Source organism: Pipistrellus kuhlii, unplaced genomic scaffold (genome assembly GCF_014108245.1).
Source record: "Pipistrellus kuhlii isolate mPipKuh1 unplaced genomic scaffold, mPipKuh1.p scaffold_m20_p_6, whole genome shotgun sequence".
Lineage (NCBI taxonomy): Eukaryota > Metazoa > Chordata > Mammalia > Chiroptera > Vespertilionidae > Pipistrellus > Pipistrellus kuhlii.
The window spans coordinates 62,555,025-62,570,176 of record NW_023425562.1 but is presented as its reverse complement, the minus strand read 5'-3'; the positions used below and the strand labels follow the sequence as shown (position 1 = coordinate 62,570,176).

Here is a 15,152-nt window from a genome sequence, read left to right as displayed (position 1 = left end):
TATCAACGGACTGAAGTACCACCTACTTAATTCATAGAACCAGTAGCAATAAGAAATTGAATGGTTGCTATTCAAGCCAAGTTTTAGGGTAATAGCTAGGAAATCTGGATGCAATTTTTTGTTATATAACAAATTATGTATTTTACTTTATACATTAAAGATATCACTCTGAAAAGGGATCTATAGGCTTTACCAAATTGCCAGTAGAGTCCATTGGAAAAATCAAAAAGCTAACTATATTCAGATTTTAAAAATGTGAAACCTGGTTGATTTATTTTAGTGCCTATTTGCCCAATTCTGTCTCTCAAAATACTAACATAACTTATGAAGACAACTGTAGGAAAATGTTGTGGCAAAATCACCCAGCAAACTTCTATTAATAGTTGTATCTGATCCTGGTTGTATCTGATGGTTTGGTAATTGGCCTGATAAAAATTCAGTCTCTGTATATAAGACTTTTTTTTTTTTTTTTTTTAAGTTACCAGCTTGTTGCATCCAAAAGAAGCACTTCAAATAATGATCAAAGGGTCCTTGCCTGCTCCACCCAGAGGCCAACTCTGATCTATTTGGCCAGGGCTGTAAGTAGATCTAGGAGAAAAAACAACAACAACAAACAAACAGTAAAGGAGACACTCATGTGAGACTTATTTCTAATTTAAGAAACCAAAGTTAAAAAGAAGCTTAAATAGCACAAACAAAAGAAAGAAAAATCAGACTCCTGGAATGCTACAGAAAGAAGGGATTAGAGCAAGTGGAATGAGAACATGGTCTTGAACTTGAATTTTGTGGTCTAGAAAAAATATCTTGTAGCTTAACAGCTTCTTTGTGCCTACTTCCTCTTTCAGGGTCTGTGTGCCTTCTTGAATCTTGTCATTCAATCAGATGCCAACCCTTCATGTTTACCTCTTCATTAGATCAAAAATGACTTGGCTTTCTACTGGGTCTTTTTGGTGATTGATGGAAAGAGGAACTCCAGTCAATGAAGGCAGAGGCAGGAGGCTTTCCTTTTATTCCCCCTCCTTACTTCACTCCTTTTCCCGCCCCTTATTGTGTCCAAGGAAATTTGTAGCAAATTCAATATTATGGTCGGCTAGTACACTAGGACTTACTAGGTACACTCATATCCCCCGCCCCTCCACTGGGCCACATACCAGTATGTCCTTATGAAGCCCATATGGACACAGCCTAATAGCTACAGTAGGAACTAGAAGGATGAGTTATAGGCTTCAAGGGAACTTCACAACTTAGTTAACGATCCTATATCAATATCCTTGGTTTGGCTCTCATTTTTTAGTTCATCAGCCTAGGAGAGGCCATAATTGCCCAGCTCATCAGGATATCCGTGCATATAGCAAGGTCATATTAAGAGGCAAAGTGAGCCAAAAGAGGAAAAACTTGGACCAGAGGTCCAAAATGCTCAATTTCTGCCACTGTGGGCTGTTTGGATTTCATAGAGTCACTTTCTCTTACTGTACCCTGAAGCTATAAGTGCTCCAGGTTTTGAAATCTGAGAGAAAAATGAGAAGATAATGGGAAAGCATATCTGTATTATTTAGACCAAGGTCCAATTTATTTTTATTGCTGATACATGATAGAATCAAGTGCCAAGGTTCTAATAAAGGTGTAGAGTGAGTGGGAAATCAAAATTACTGGGCTGCTGAAACAGGTTTGGCTCAGTGGATAGAGCGTCAGCCTGTGGACTGAAAGATCCCAGGTTTGATTCTGGTCAAGGGCATGTACCTTGGTTGTGGGCACATCCCCAGTGTGCAGGACGCAGCTGATCGATGTTTCTCTCTCATTGATATTTCTAACTATGCCTCTCCCTTCCACTCTGTAAAAAATCAATAAAATATATATTTTTTAAAATCACTGGGCCTTCAGGTGATTTGGTCTCTGCCTAAATGCCATGTCTCAGAAAGACCTTCTCCCATGACCCTCTCTAAATCAGCATTCTACTCTTGAGGTCATTACTTATCCACTCTGTCCTATATTATTTTATTTATAGTAATATCTGTCATTCTCAACTAAAATGCAAGCTTTGTGACAGCAGGCCTTGATCAGCTTTGTTCTCTGCTTATTCCCATTGCTTAGGACAGTGCCTAACATATAGTAGAGGAAAAAACATATTTGATGAATTAATGAATTATAATGAGGAGAGAACATCCTACAAAATCAGGAAAGTCTGAGCCCAGAAAGATGTGAAAGAGCCATCCTTCACTTCAATTAAATATTCTATGTTCTTTTTATCAAGTTAGTTTCTTCTTCTAAAGAAGCAAGTATTTCACCTATGGTTGGTTAACCACCCCAAGCTTCTGAAGCAGAGAAGGAAGAATGACTTACTACATCTGCCTTGAAACTGATTCTTCCCCCATTTGAATTGTGTGGTTACAGTATGTAAATATACTCTTCCATGACATACAATGCCCACAATTGATTGGTGTAAACTGGGCAGCAAACCCAGCTGGACCAATCAGAGCCTTTCTCTGAGATATTGAGTGTGGGATATAGACAACAAATGGCAGTCCTTTTTCCATAGTGGATGTGTTTTAAGAACATATTGGGTGTTCATGTTTCTGGTGTGTGGAGGGAGTAACTGGCTTTTTAGCTAGAGAAGTGAAGTTTGTGTAATGAAAGAAAAAGGGACAGGTGCAGAGAGAAAGCATCATCAATATTTAAACATTGAGTTATTTCTGAATTCTAGCTACCTCTTTGTCCTTCCAGTGGTTTGATATTCAATATTTATTCAGATTTTTTTGAGCTAATCAATGTCCAGTTTTGCCTGAACCATTTATATTTTTATTTCTATCATGCACAAAATTCAAATAGATATAAGCAACATAACTTTTTTAGGAAGTGCTGCCTGGCAGTACAGAATTTTAGGAATATTCATACTCCACTTTATAGATGGTATGTCACCATGTGAGGCCAAAGTTCTCTGATAACAACAGCCTGAGAGGTTTCCTGTTTGGAGTGTGGCACTGTGCTAGAGAGAAAATTTGGAAGAGGTGGAGGCAGAAGTGGCAAGGCAGCACAGGGCAGTGGGAAGAGCACCGAACTGTGAGTCAGCAGTCCTGGCTGCAATGCTCATATTGCAAGTTTAGCAAATAATTTATCTTTGTGTCTAGTTATCTGTCATTTATTCATTTATTTATAAAGAAAGTGGAAGGGAGTGGAAGACACACATCGATTGGTTGCCTCCCACACAAGCTTCAACTAAGGCTGGGAATAGAGCTTGTGTGTGCCCTTGACCAGAATCAAACCTGGGACCTTCAGTCCACTGGCCAACACTCTATCCACTGAGCCAACCAGCTAGGGCTATTTGTCATTTAAAAAAAAATCCATTAATAAGGTCTGTTAGAGCAACCCAAATCTATGGTTCTACATGAGAGGAGGGCAGAAAAGGAGGGTGATGTGAGCTATGGAGATCCTTTTCCCAAGGTCAGTTGGAGCTCTGATCCAGGGCAGAAACAAGAAAATGCAGAGATGAATGGAAAAGTGCCAGGCCGCTTCCTTGCCACTAAGGCAGTTTATTTAGGGGCCCAGAGGAGAAGAAATGGGAGCTGCTTTATCCTTTGTACAGTGAGTATCCTTCAGAGGCTGCAAGCTGGGACTTTAGACCGAAGGAAGGAGCTATTGTGCCCTCTGGTGAGATTTTAATATTTGGTACGTTTTTGGGGTGGGGAATTCTGGGAGCCATATTTATTGTTGCAGGGGGAAAAGGCATAACAAAGGAGTCCTTTGATCCCTTCCCAAGACCCCATCCTTATTCACTAAACTCTCACCTTCCTCATCCTTCAAATTCATTTGGATAAACAATAGCATCTTTATTACTAAGTCTATGCAGTGGCCCAGGACAGCTTTTCTCTCTCCAAGCACCTAGTTACAGCTTTGCAAGGTAGAAAACAGTGGAAAACCATACATCCTCATCAGACCCAGTTTAAGATCAATGTGAACACTTGAAGAAACTGCTAAAATCTCTAGGACACTGGTTCTCGAACTTGAGCAGACGCCAAAATTTTCTGGAGGTGATGAAAATACAGAACAACTGTGTGGAGTGGGGCCTGAGAAATGTCTTTCTGACAAACTTTTGGGTGATGCTGATGCTGCTGGTCCAAAGGCCCCCATTTGAAAATGTGTATCAGTGTTTCCCAAAGTATGATACGCGTACCCCCAGGGGTACGGGAAGAGTTTGGTGGGGGTACGCGTTGCACCGGAGTTTGGTGGGGATATGCACTGCACCGTGCTTAGCTGTGCCTAATTCTATGTTCTCATGAGTACGAGGGGTACTCAGCGTTACGAAAATTATAGAAGGGGTACACATATGTCAAAAGTACACTGTTGGAGGGTCAGTAGCATTGCACTTGGGATCTTAAATTCAAACTCAAGTTCTCTCTCTTATTAGCTGTGTGAAAGATATGGAACCGTTTTCTCCCTCTCAAAGACTCATTAATTTCTACCTTTTCCCTTAGGATGGGAACCCCACTCTTTGGGAAGACCAATATTGGGAAGATAGCTTCCACCATCCCCTTCCTTTATGTGCCTCTCCCACCCCCAACTTAAGTGCACTGTGAGATGGGAAATAGGTAGCAGGCAAGCATAGCTCGGCCCTCCACTTGGCTTTTTCTCTAGGATCTGTCTGCCCACAGCAAGCTAACATTTACTGCTCCTTCAAGCCACACACCTCCGGAGACAGGTTCTGCACCTCAGGAAGGATGGTGGAGAATGGAAGCAGGGCGTAAGGTGTTCTAGCTCTCCTGTCTTTCTCCTTCGGTGAATCCCAATGTTTAGAAATGAAGTAGGACTAGGAGTAGGAAGAGTAGGCCGATTCTGGCTCCTGGTCCTAAGCGTTCTTTTCCCAATCAGGCTTTAACAAAAAGCCAGATTTTTATTTATTTTTTAATCACTTACCCCGTCTATGTATCAGTAGGTTCAAGGAGGAAGTAGCGGTGGCGATTATCTCCTTGGAATCTTTGGTAGAACCTTTACCATGTAGTATCCTCTCTAGTCAAGTGTGGAAAATAACAGTCACCACTTAGGAGGTTGCTGTAGAAATTAAATATAACACTAGCCACAGTAATAGACGGCAATATAATAACTAGCACATGGTAGATGCTCAAAAGTGCTCTCTTGTCTTGTAGGCCTGGATTTGCATGAAATTTCCCCAAAGCAGAATTTTAGGTCATTGCTGCAAAAAGGGTTGCTTCAGAATTCTTTTCCGACTATGAAGGTAAATCGTTCTGTAAATGTAGTTTAGGAGCATACAGTTTTTAGTTCATATAACTAGCAGATGCAGGTTTTATTGGTTTATAAATAAAACTAAAGGCTCTGAATGACATGATCCATGTAGGAGGCTGATTGTGAGAAAGTCTGTGTTTGCACCTCTCTGTCTGCATATTGTATGCAGGTCCAAGAACACGCATGTGCATACACAATATTTAATAAGGAACCCAACCCTCCCCCACAAACCTAGCACAAAGCTGAATACAAAATGAAGCCAACAGATAGATGTAGCTTTAATAATGCTTCACTAAATAGCTTATGGCAAGTTTGTTTTTCTTAAGCTAAGGAATAGCAAGAAATTTTGCATATCATCCCTTTTAACTCCTTGAGGGCCTTGAAAACCCAAGGCATTGAGCAAAAGGGGATCAGTGTTTAGCTGAACCATAACCAAATCTCTTTGGTCTCCAAATGTTATTCTGAGAACTATGAGGCCATTCCCAGAGATACTATTCAAAGGCATTTTAAAAACCCTTCCTCATATAGAAAAATCAGGAACTATTAACACATTTCCCATTTTATCATGTATGCTATTCAAGCTAAAAAAAAAAAATGTGATTCCAAGACTTGTTGTTTCATAAAGCAAAGTCAACATAAAAAAATGAAGCATAGAGCCCTCATGTAATCTGTAATGAAGAACATTGGAAACCTGGCATGGCAAATAGCAGATAATGAAACATGGAAGCAACTGTCCCATCTTCTCTCCCAGAATGGTGCAGGTAACAATACTTCACTAGCATATCTCATTTAGGTTTCATGACAACCATGTGACATAAGCATGACAGCTACTTTTTTTTTTACAGATGTGAAAACTGAGGCTTGGTTCAGGTTAGAGTCATAGAGTTGAAGTGGCAGAGATGAGCTAAGTATTCACCCATCTGACTCTCAGTCTAGGGCTCAATGAGCTTGTCTGGATACTGAGTTTCTCTTGGTCATTCATACTATCATATCTGACCTGACTTTTCAGCCCATAGGACCGCATCCTTTGGATTTTTCTGTCTCATGTTCTATATGCTTGGAGTATGCTTCCTATTAGAAAATCTCATTGGATTGTGCACACCTCACTGAAAAGCTTGTGGGGTGGTAGGGAGCAACATGGATTTTGTAGTCAGAAAGACAAGAATTCCAAACTGTTTGAAGGTTGCCATAAAAATGAAATGAGATAATGCATGGGAAGGGTGTAGTAGGGCATACCATAGGCATTCAATAAGTTAATTACTTTCTTTCTTATGGTTATAATAATATCTTCATTCTAAGCCAAGAAAGTAGGGTGCAGAATAACTGACCAATGGTTTTTGACTTGGTTCAAGAGAAGAACCGGGAAAAAGAAATGCAAAATTCAATGTTCACTTGGTGATGACTTTTTCTTAAGGATAAATGGGTCTATAGAGGAACTGTTAAACATATATATAGTTTAAAAAAGATAAATGGGACTGACTTAGCATATAAACTAGGTTTATTTTTATCTCCTAGGCAAAGAGGCACTGAATATTTGGGGGGGGAGGGGGAGTTGGAGATTGATGTGTTCAGAAAGCAGGGTGACTCTGGTCTCAGGGAGCACGTAAGAGACTCATTTTCTTACATGCTGTCATCAGTAAAGGACAGAAGCACTAATTCAAGCCTACAAGCATGAAAAAAATCATCTCCCAAGTTCAAAATCTATGACTAGTTTGGATATAGGAAGTGATGGGAAGGCTGAGACCAGATGGTCATTTGATAGAATCTACCATTTTAGCAGGAAAATAAGCTTATTCTTCAAATATAAAATGGGCCATCTTGGAGGACAAGGTGAGATGAGTCAGCAAAAAGTGCAAACTCTCAATTTAAGATAGGAGAATTAGGCATCTTCCTATAGAAACAAAATCAGTTCAATAACAACAAAACCCAAACACAGGAGTAAAGATAAGTGAATTGTTGTAGTTTTCCCTTCAGTGGATCAGAATCCAACTTTTATTACCTAAGAGGATCAAATGTATTTTTTCCAGACCAAAGAAAACAATCTATAAACCCTAGAGCAGCTGTCACTAAGCATCAATCTGGTACAGACATGGGAATTCACTTTGAGTTTCTCTGAATGGTTGTTAAACATTTAAAAGGAAACATTACAGCAAAGTCCTTTAAATAGGATTTTCTCCCCTCCCTTTTTGGGCATACAGATTTGTTCTTATCAGTTAGTCACCAGTGACGCCAACCTCTGTGAGTCAGCAGGAAGAAAATCAGCTAGGATCTCCTCTGGTAACATCAAGCTTTACTCTGGAAAAGATGCTGACATCTGTAGTAGAAATGGGGCTGTAGCAACAAGAACATGGCTTTTTGGAAACATGTGAATTAATTCATATGTGACTATGAATCTAATTAATATCATACTGCCAGTTGCTAGCCTCTGACCTTTCAAACTCCTAGGCTTTAAAACGTCCTCCTCTTCTCATCCTTTGTGCTTAAAGCTCTTTTGAAATGTTATTTTGCCACTCCTTCCTCCCCCTGCATCCACTAGATTTGATTAGTTTTCTTTTTTAAAAGATATATATATTTTATTGATTTTTAAAAAATATTTTTTTTATTGATTTTTCAGAGAGGGAGAGGGATAGAGAGCTAGAAATGTCGATGAGAGAGAAACATCGATTAGCTGCCTCTTACACACCCCCTCCTGGGGATGTGCCAGCAACCATTGTACATTACATGCCCTTGACCGGAATCAACCTGGGACCCTTCAGTCCACAGACTGACACTCTCCACTGAGCCAAATCAGTTTCGGCATTTATTGATTTTTTTTTTTTTTTTTTTTTTTTTTTTTTTTTTTTACAGAGAGGAAAGGAGAGATATAGAGAGCTAGAAACATCCATGAGAGGAGAGAAATATCGATCAGCCACCTCCTGCACCACCCCCAACAGGGGACGTGCCTGCAACCAAGGCACATGCCCCTGACCGGAATCGAACCCAGGACCCTTGAGTCTGCAGGCCAACACTCTATCCACTGAACAAAACTGGTTTTGACTAGTTTTTGAGCTGGCTACTAATATCATGTAATTCAGGTCATATGGAAATGTCACTTTTTAAGGACATAAGGGCTCACAGATTCTATAAGAGTTTCTGTTTTCTCTTTTCTAAAGTGACAGGAAGAATTAAATTACTTTAATTCAAACTTAAAGTGGATATAGGAGATGATCAAAAGGGGTACAGAAAATAATTTAAAAAACTTAATTAGCTGAAAAAAGAATGATACAATGTTTAGGCAAGTTGTAGAGAATAGTCTGTGCCAGACAGCAATGAATCTGATTGAGAAGGATGGGAGATCCCTAAAGCGGTGATGACTCAGAGCAAGGGTATGGGAGAAAAGACAGGACTTCTTAGGCTTCACCAGAAAGAAGACTCCAGAGAGGTGGTGGCAAAGCAATTATTGAGGGGCAGGAAGAGAGAGAGAGAGAGAGAGAGAGAGAGAGAGAGAGAGAGAGAGAGAGAGAGACTGACTTTGAGTAAGAGAGAGGCTGTGGATGTAATTAATATTATGTTGGGGGAGGGAGTCCGGTCAGTTCCAAAAGCAGTACTAAGGCAGTGCCAGATGAGACCATCAGGGCACAGGACCTAAATCTATCAGTTTTTAGCACTGATTTCACTGACTTCTGAATGCTAGGAATATTAGAAACCATTAGTTCACTTCTGTTATTCCACAGATGAAGAAAATTAGTTCAACAGTGGTTGAGTGACTTATGTAAACATGGTGTAATCCCCAAACAGGAAATTACAAGCAGTTGGTTCAGCACTAGAACCAGTTTCCTGACTCCTGGTCAGCATCCTTTGCCATCACGCCCTGCTGCCCAACTGAGGGGAAAAGATGCTGCCAAAAAGTCATGCCTGTTCTCTGTGCCTCCTTTGACCAATCTGAAAAACGTGAATGATACAAGAGGTAGCATGGTATGTAGTTAAAAGCTTAGTCTCTGTCAGAGTGGCTGCATCTAAATCCTGGCTCCGCTCTGTAATGTTAAGTATGCTGCTTAGCCTTTCTCTGCCTCAGCTTCCCTATTTGTAAAATAAAAATAATAATAATAATACCCTGACTACAAGGTTGTTAAGAGATTTAGTGAGCTAGTACAGATAAAAGCTTTCAGAATTAGGGCTGACTCTTCTCCACATAGTCCTACTTTGATTAGTCACTGCTTTGGATATCTCTGTTTTTCTAAATCAGGTTTATGGCTTACTAAATGTTATCTGATATTATTGTATATACTAGATATTATATACTAGGTGCATGGATTTGTGCACATTGAAAGGAAATTAATTAGAATAAAGATTTGTGTGATAATTACATTATTGCAAAAAATTACATGTCAAAATAGTATATATAATATAATGTTATAAAATTAAAATACAAAATATCTTAATATCACTATTCACCCTTTTTCTATAATAAAAGTGTGAGAGTCAACATTTATTTTTAAATTGCCAGTCATATGTACTGGCCGGTAAGTCAGCCAGTCAGATGTACGTATGGTCGGTCACTTAGCCTTTCATATATATTATAGATAAACTCATACAACTATAGTTGGCATCATTCATTTACATATCAGAAACTTTTCTTTTATATTGGGTAAAGTGCTATGAGATCCCTTTGAAAAAATTATGTAGAATTGAGTAGCTACAATCATTACAGCAATAACCAATTTTGAAGAGTTTAGAGTGGAGCTGGGGATCTCTGAAAGTTTCTCTTAAATCTCTTTCCTCCTGCAGGACTAATTTAAAAAATAAATAAATAAATAAATAAAATTAAAATTTAAAAAAAAATCTCTTTGTCCACTCTCCTCCTCATTTCTATGCCACATCTCCTCCCTCCCTCTTAACTGAGATTTGAAAAGCCCTCTGCACTCAGTATAACACCACCAGTGTGACCTCCTCTAAAGTATCAAACATCACTATCTCCAGATTTCCCCCAGAGAATCACTTGAAAATCACAACGTTATCCTAAGAATGTCTTTTCTGTAAGCATTTTGGTAAAGAACAGATGAGCATAGTCCCTTGACGATTCAGAGCCAGAATTGAAATAGGAACAAGATTTATGTCTGCAATCACCATTTCTTCCTCTACACAAAGTCATTGACTATTTTGGCTCAGCAGTTTAGTCAGCATTTGGAATTCTGATGCTCCGCTGTGAAAGATTAAAAGGAAAATAGTATGGTTCAGACCTCAAGGTAGCCCTTAAGAAAGGGTAATCAGCCAATGTCAGCAAGGATGATAGGAAAAGAAATACTGTAGTATTAAGGCCTATTTCACCTCTGTCTTCCCAAATTTTACTATAGTATCTAATTTTTTCCCCCCTGACCTAGCCACTTGGGGCTGTTTCTATGTGTCATGATGCCTGAAACATGCACAGAGAAACTGGTATATATTTTATCCATCAAGTCAGTAGCATACTCAGAAGGTACAAGAGAGTGTTATGCATAATTATTCAAATAGATTCCTTCTGGGTACCCCTTATCACTAGATTCCTGACCTGCTTGTCAGTCTCTCTGGTAGGTGCTCATCTTGAATAATTTGTTTTAGTTAGTAATGGAAAATTAAAATTTATAATTAACTTCTGGGCACGACATATAAGTATATCTGCATCCTGAAGAAGGATCCTAAAAGTCGCCAAAATGAGGACCGATTATTTTTTTTAAATTAACTATCTTTTATGGTACCAATTGTCTCCCTCTATTTCTGAAAGAATGCCAATTTAATCCACTCTGTCAGTAACAACTCCTGGATATTAAAAAAGAGCTGATTACATTGCTACATCAGCATCTGCTCAGAAATCAACTTTAGAGGATAAAGCACCAAATCCTGAGCTTGGCATTCAAGGCCTTCCACAGAAGGCTCGAACTTTCCATTCCAGCATATTCCCCTACACAAGCTTCATACTCCACCCAAATGGATGGGCATTTTTAAGGTTTCCGGACCGTAACTGGGGCTTGCCTAACTTTAGCTCTGTCTATGATGTAACTTTTCCTTGCAGACCTCCCCCTCCTCTTTTTAGTTTCCAAAAGCCAGCTTAAGTCCTGTCTCCTTTCTCACATAATAGTAGTCAGCTGTCCATATAAACATGAGACTTTATATCCTCCAGGGGGTTCATTTATGTATCTGGTGTTCACTGAATGATCAATAGCTTCCTATCAGGTTGGTCCCTGCTGACAAGGGATGACACTGCAGAAACGTATCTAGCATAGAGGCTGTAAACACCAATTCTTATCTTTAGAGCATTGTAAAGCAGTTCCATGATGTGGGAAAAATAGTTCATTCATAGTATATCATCTAAAAATCAGATTTATCTATTTTATCCTTCATCTCCTCTCTAAACTTATTTCTCAAATTATCTCTCATTTCTACTAATCATCAAAACCTAAATGTTCTGTTGAAGGCCAGTTGCTACAGGAAGAGGTTCTACTGGCAGAAACATCAATCCTCTGATTGATAACCATCACTCCAGGCTTAACATTCAGAGCTTAGCAATGTCTTTAGACAAGCTAATTAAGGGGCAGTTTGTATTGTGTTTGTGCATGTGTGGTTGTGCAAGTTTAACAAAGTAAAAATAAAATTGTGAATTCTTGGGATATTTTATTATGGAAAGGTTAAGGAGATGATTGTTTTGTATTCTGAATGCTAAGGTGGTAGTGCAGAAAATGCCAATAAACAAAAAAGCAGGTACCATTAAGAGGGTCTGCGTGAATGTTTCCTGGCACATCCCTATGTCCATCTGCCCCTGCTTCTTCTCTGTATATTGCTCTGAATGTTTTAAATTTAAAACAAGAAATCTCTTGATTTTTCCCCCTGAAGCTTATCAATAATGTAAATGTTAAATTCATGCTTCAGTTATGTTCTCCTTTAATTTCTCAGTAAGCTATTCTAGAACTAGCTCGATAATTGTGCACATTGCCACTTCCTCCAAGATCTGTGCCCTTTGCCAGCTTCATTGCAGTCTTCTACCTCCGCACCCTCCTGCCCCCACTCTCCAGTCCTCCACTAGCAAACAAACCCAGCAGTAATTACTAATGTCCAAGCATGTAATTCCGGCAGCACTAGGCTTCTTCATTTGACGCTACTACGCAGAGAGCTGTCTGGACATGCAACATAAAGTCAAAGCTTTCTGATAACTCCTACCTTCCTTCTCTCTCCTCTTCCCATCACTAAGGCACAGTTTTTTATTTCATCTGCATACTGAAGAGTTATAAAACGATTCCTGTAGTTATATACTGTTGAATAATAATTTCATAGCCATACACAATCACAAATCAATATATACTTACATGGAAGCACATGGTTACCCATAAAAATAATTATAAAACACTAGGAAGTAAATAGCCAAGAGAAAGTATCTTCTCTATGTGGACAGGGCATTTGAGCATCTTTTAGTATATAAATTAATGGAGTTATAACTAACCAAACACAATCCAAAACCTCGAAGCTTTTCAAGAGATCATAATGGCATTTCTTCAATGTGTTGTATATGTTCTTACATAATATACTGTTACTGTTATTTAACAACTACTCAATTTTGCTCCTGATCATTATATGCATACGTTAACTGTATAAAACAGCTGGAAATATCCCTGTGATAATTTGTGTTCACTAAGAGTTTCCAAGTCTCAAGAGTAGACAATGGTTAAAGTACTTATCACCGGCCTCAGCAAAATCCCGCAGTGCTATAACAGAAACTGCAGTAGATCTGTAGGTCAGAGTACAATTTCAGTCTAACACCATGGTCCATTCACATTACTGTGAAGGGCACAGTTGGATTCTCCAAGGAAAACCAGTCTTAGTTTTCTGTCAAAATCAGAAACTATCTCCTGAGATAACCAATGTCCATAAGAAATCCTTCCCCTCACTCTGAAACAATGGCCAAAGAGGTTAAATATATATCCTCTAAGACCTGCAATATTTCTCAGAGATTATTTTTTGGTTATGTGATTGGGTTCGTGCCTACATATAAGCATGAGGGAGAAGGAAAAGGATGAAGGATTTATTCTTATAGTTGATTCTGCTTAAACTACCAATATATTTTTATCAAATAAAAATACGTATGGAGATACAGCTCTCCTATAAGCAAATCCTATTTGCATCTTCCTGTATATCTCCTTTATGCCTACCAAAATCTATAGATAGATCTACTCTGTGTTAAAACAAAAACAAATGAAAACCTTGATATTTAACTGGAGGATAATTGAAGGTTGTTTTTTTTTTTTCAAAATGGGTTTATTTTATATCTAAAAAAGGTAAACAGGGCCACACATAAAATTTCCACAAGTGGATATTTATTTATTTATTTATTTATTTATTTATTTATTTATTTTTGAAGCTATGCAGGAGCTGAGAGGATGAGAGAGCAGGTAATTGCCTGCAAAGGAGTACCTGTGGGCAGGATTTTTTTTTCTTTATTTCTTTATTTTTACCTATGTCTGCTTTATTAGGGCGTCTCTGTAGGACCCAGGTCTGAGAGAGGCAATTTGGCCTGCAGCCCTGGAACATCTAGCCATGCCTGGCCAGTCATCTCTGCCGCAGATGCGGCACTGGGGCCGGATCGCTGTCCGCGGTGCTGAAAGGTCGAGGGACCCAGCGCCGTCCCTTGGTATTGCTGTCCAGGGTACTGAGTGAGGTCGTCTGCAGTCCCCAGGGCAGCCCACCCCTGGCCCACCCCCCGCCCCCGACAGCTCTCCGCAGAACCCTCCCACCCAGCACGACCCGCCCGCCTCCCGCCAGCCCGCAGTTAACAAGGAGCAGGCGGCATAAATCAAGTTCGCAGGGCATGGAGGCTGCTGCCGCCGCGGCTGCGGCTCAGCTTGCCCGGGGCGGGAACTCCCCTTTCTCCTTTCGCCTCCTCAGCGTCCACACCCTGCCTTCCCCCCTCCCCCAATTTTTCCCTAGGTAATAGCGCCCTAACCTCAACAGTCATAATAATAGGGTCAGAACACCCGGGTTTGTTTATTTTGGTCTTCAGAAAAAGAAAAAGAAAAACCCCAACAGTCTGAACATCTCTGAAAACTGCATCGCAAAATGGAAGAGAGGACCCCCACTGCTGTTTCAAAAGAGTAAGTTATATTATTGAGTACGTATCCTTGCGCTTCCTCCGAATCGCTCCATCAGCAGCCTCTCCATTCATCTCTTCCCCAAGCAGCTCACCTAGAAAACACTTTTTAAAAAGCCCCAGGCAGGAGGTCTAGCCAGACGCGCACACACGGAATACCGCACCCTAGGTGCACAAATACTTGTATTTGCCCAAGTTCACTTGGTCTGCCCAGCTACCAAGATCCCTGTGGGTCTGCAGCCATCCAGCCAGATCTGCGACCTGGGGATCGGGCTCCTTCCTTACCTTGGCTTCTCCCGAGGGTGGTGTTCTCCCGGACCCAGCAGGTTGCAAGTGTGGAGGAGCCACCGGGCTGCGAGAGAAGGAGACAGCGCCTGACCTCCCTGAGGTTTCGTCTTCAGTGCAACGTGAGCTCTGCCCTCATCAAAGATGGCCGTCCCTTTTGACGTCAGCAGCTTTTAATAGCCTCCGCCTGGAGGGGCGGGGGAGCTCATTACCGGGGGAGGGCTGGGGGAGGGCCGAGCCCAGGGGTGGGAGGAGGGGAGCCTCACGGTGCCCAGCGCGAGACTCAGCTCCCCGTGCACTTTACTGCAAACCTTGGTATTTTAGTCTTTTATAAACAACCGAAGGGGACGATTCTTCTAAGCCCATTTTAACAGCCGGTCTCAGGAACAAACACGTTTATCATCTCGCGACTGGTTTTTCTGATATTCTTTGTATAATGTGCTATTTATGTATGCGTATGTGATGTGTGTATAGGACATATATGTATGTATGTACGTATGCGGTATATAGGATATTATGTATTAAACATTCCCCGTAGTGA

General features: G+C 40.3%; 1 protein-coding gene across 3 annotated transcripts in view; it reads right to left on the bottom strand.

Annotated features, from left to right (window-relative positions):
• The window catches only part of SNAP25 (synaptosome associated protein 25), a 74,195-nt gene extending 59,439 nt beyond the window's left edge, over positions 1 to 14,756 (bottom strand). For 2 of the 3 annotated variants that reach the window (XM_036418355.2, XM_036418353.2), the window contains exon 1: positions 14,612 to 14,756. The gene's annotated coding sequence lies outside the window, so the exon portion shown is untranslated. Of the gene's footprint in view, positions 1 to 4,908; positions 5,002 to 14,611 lie in introns of all 3 variants that reach the window. The other variant, XM_036418354.2, reaches the window with a different exon arrangement.
• Positions 14,757 to 15,152: the final 396 nt, after the last annotated feature.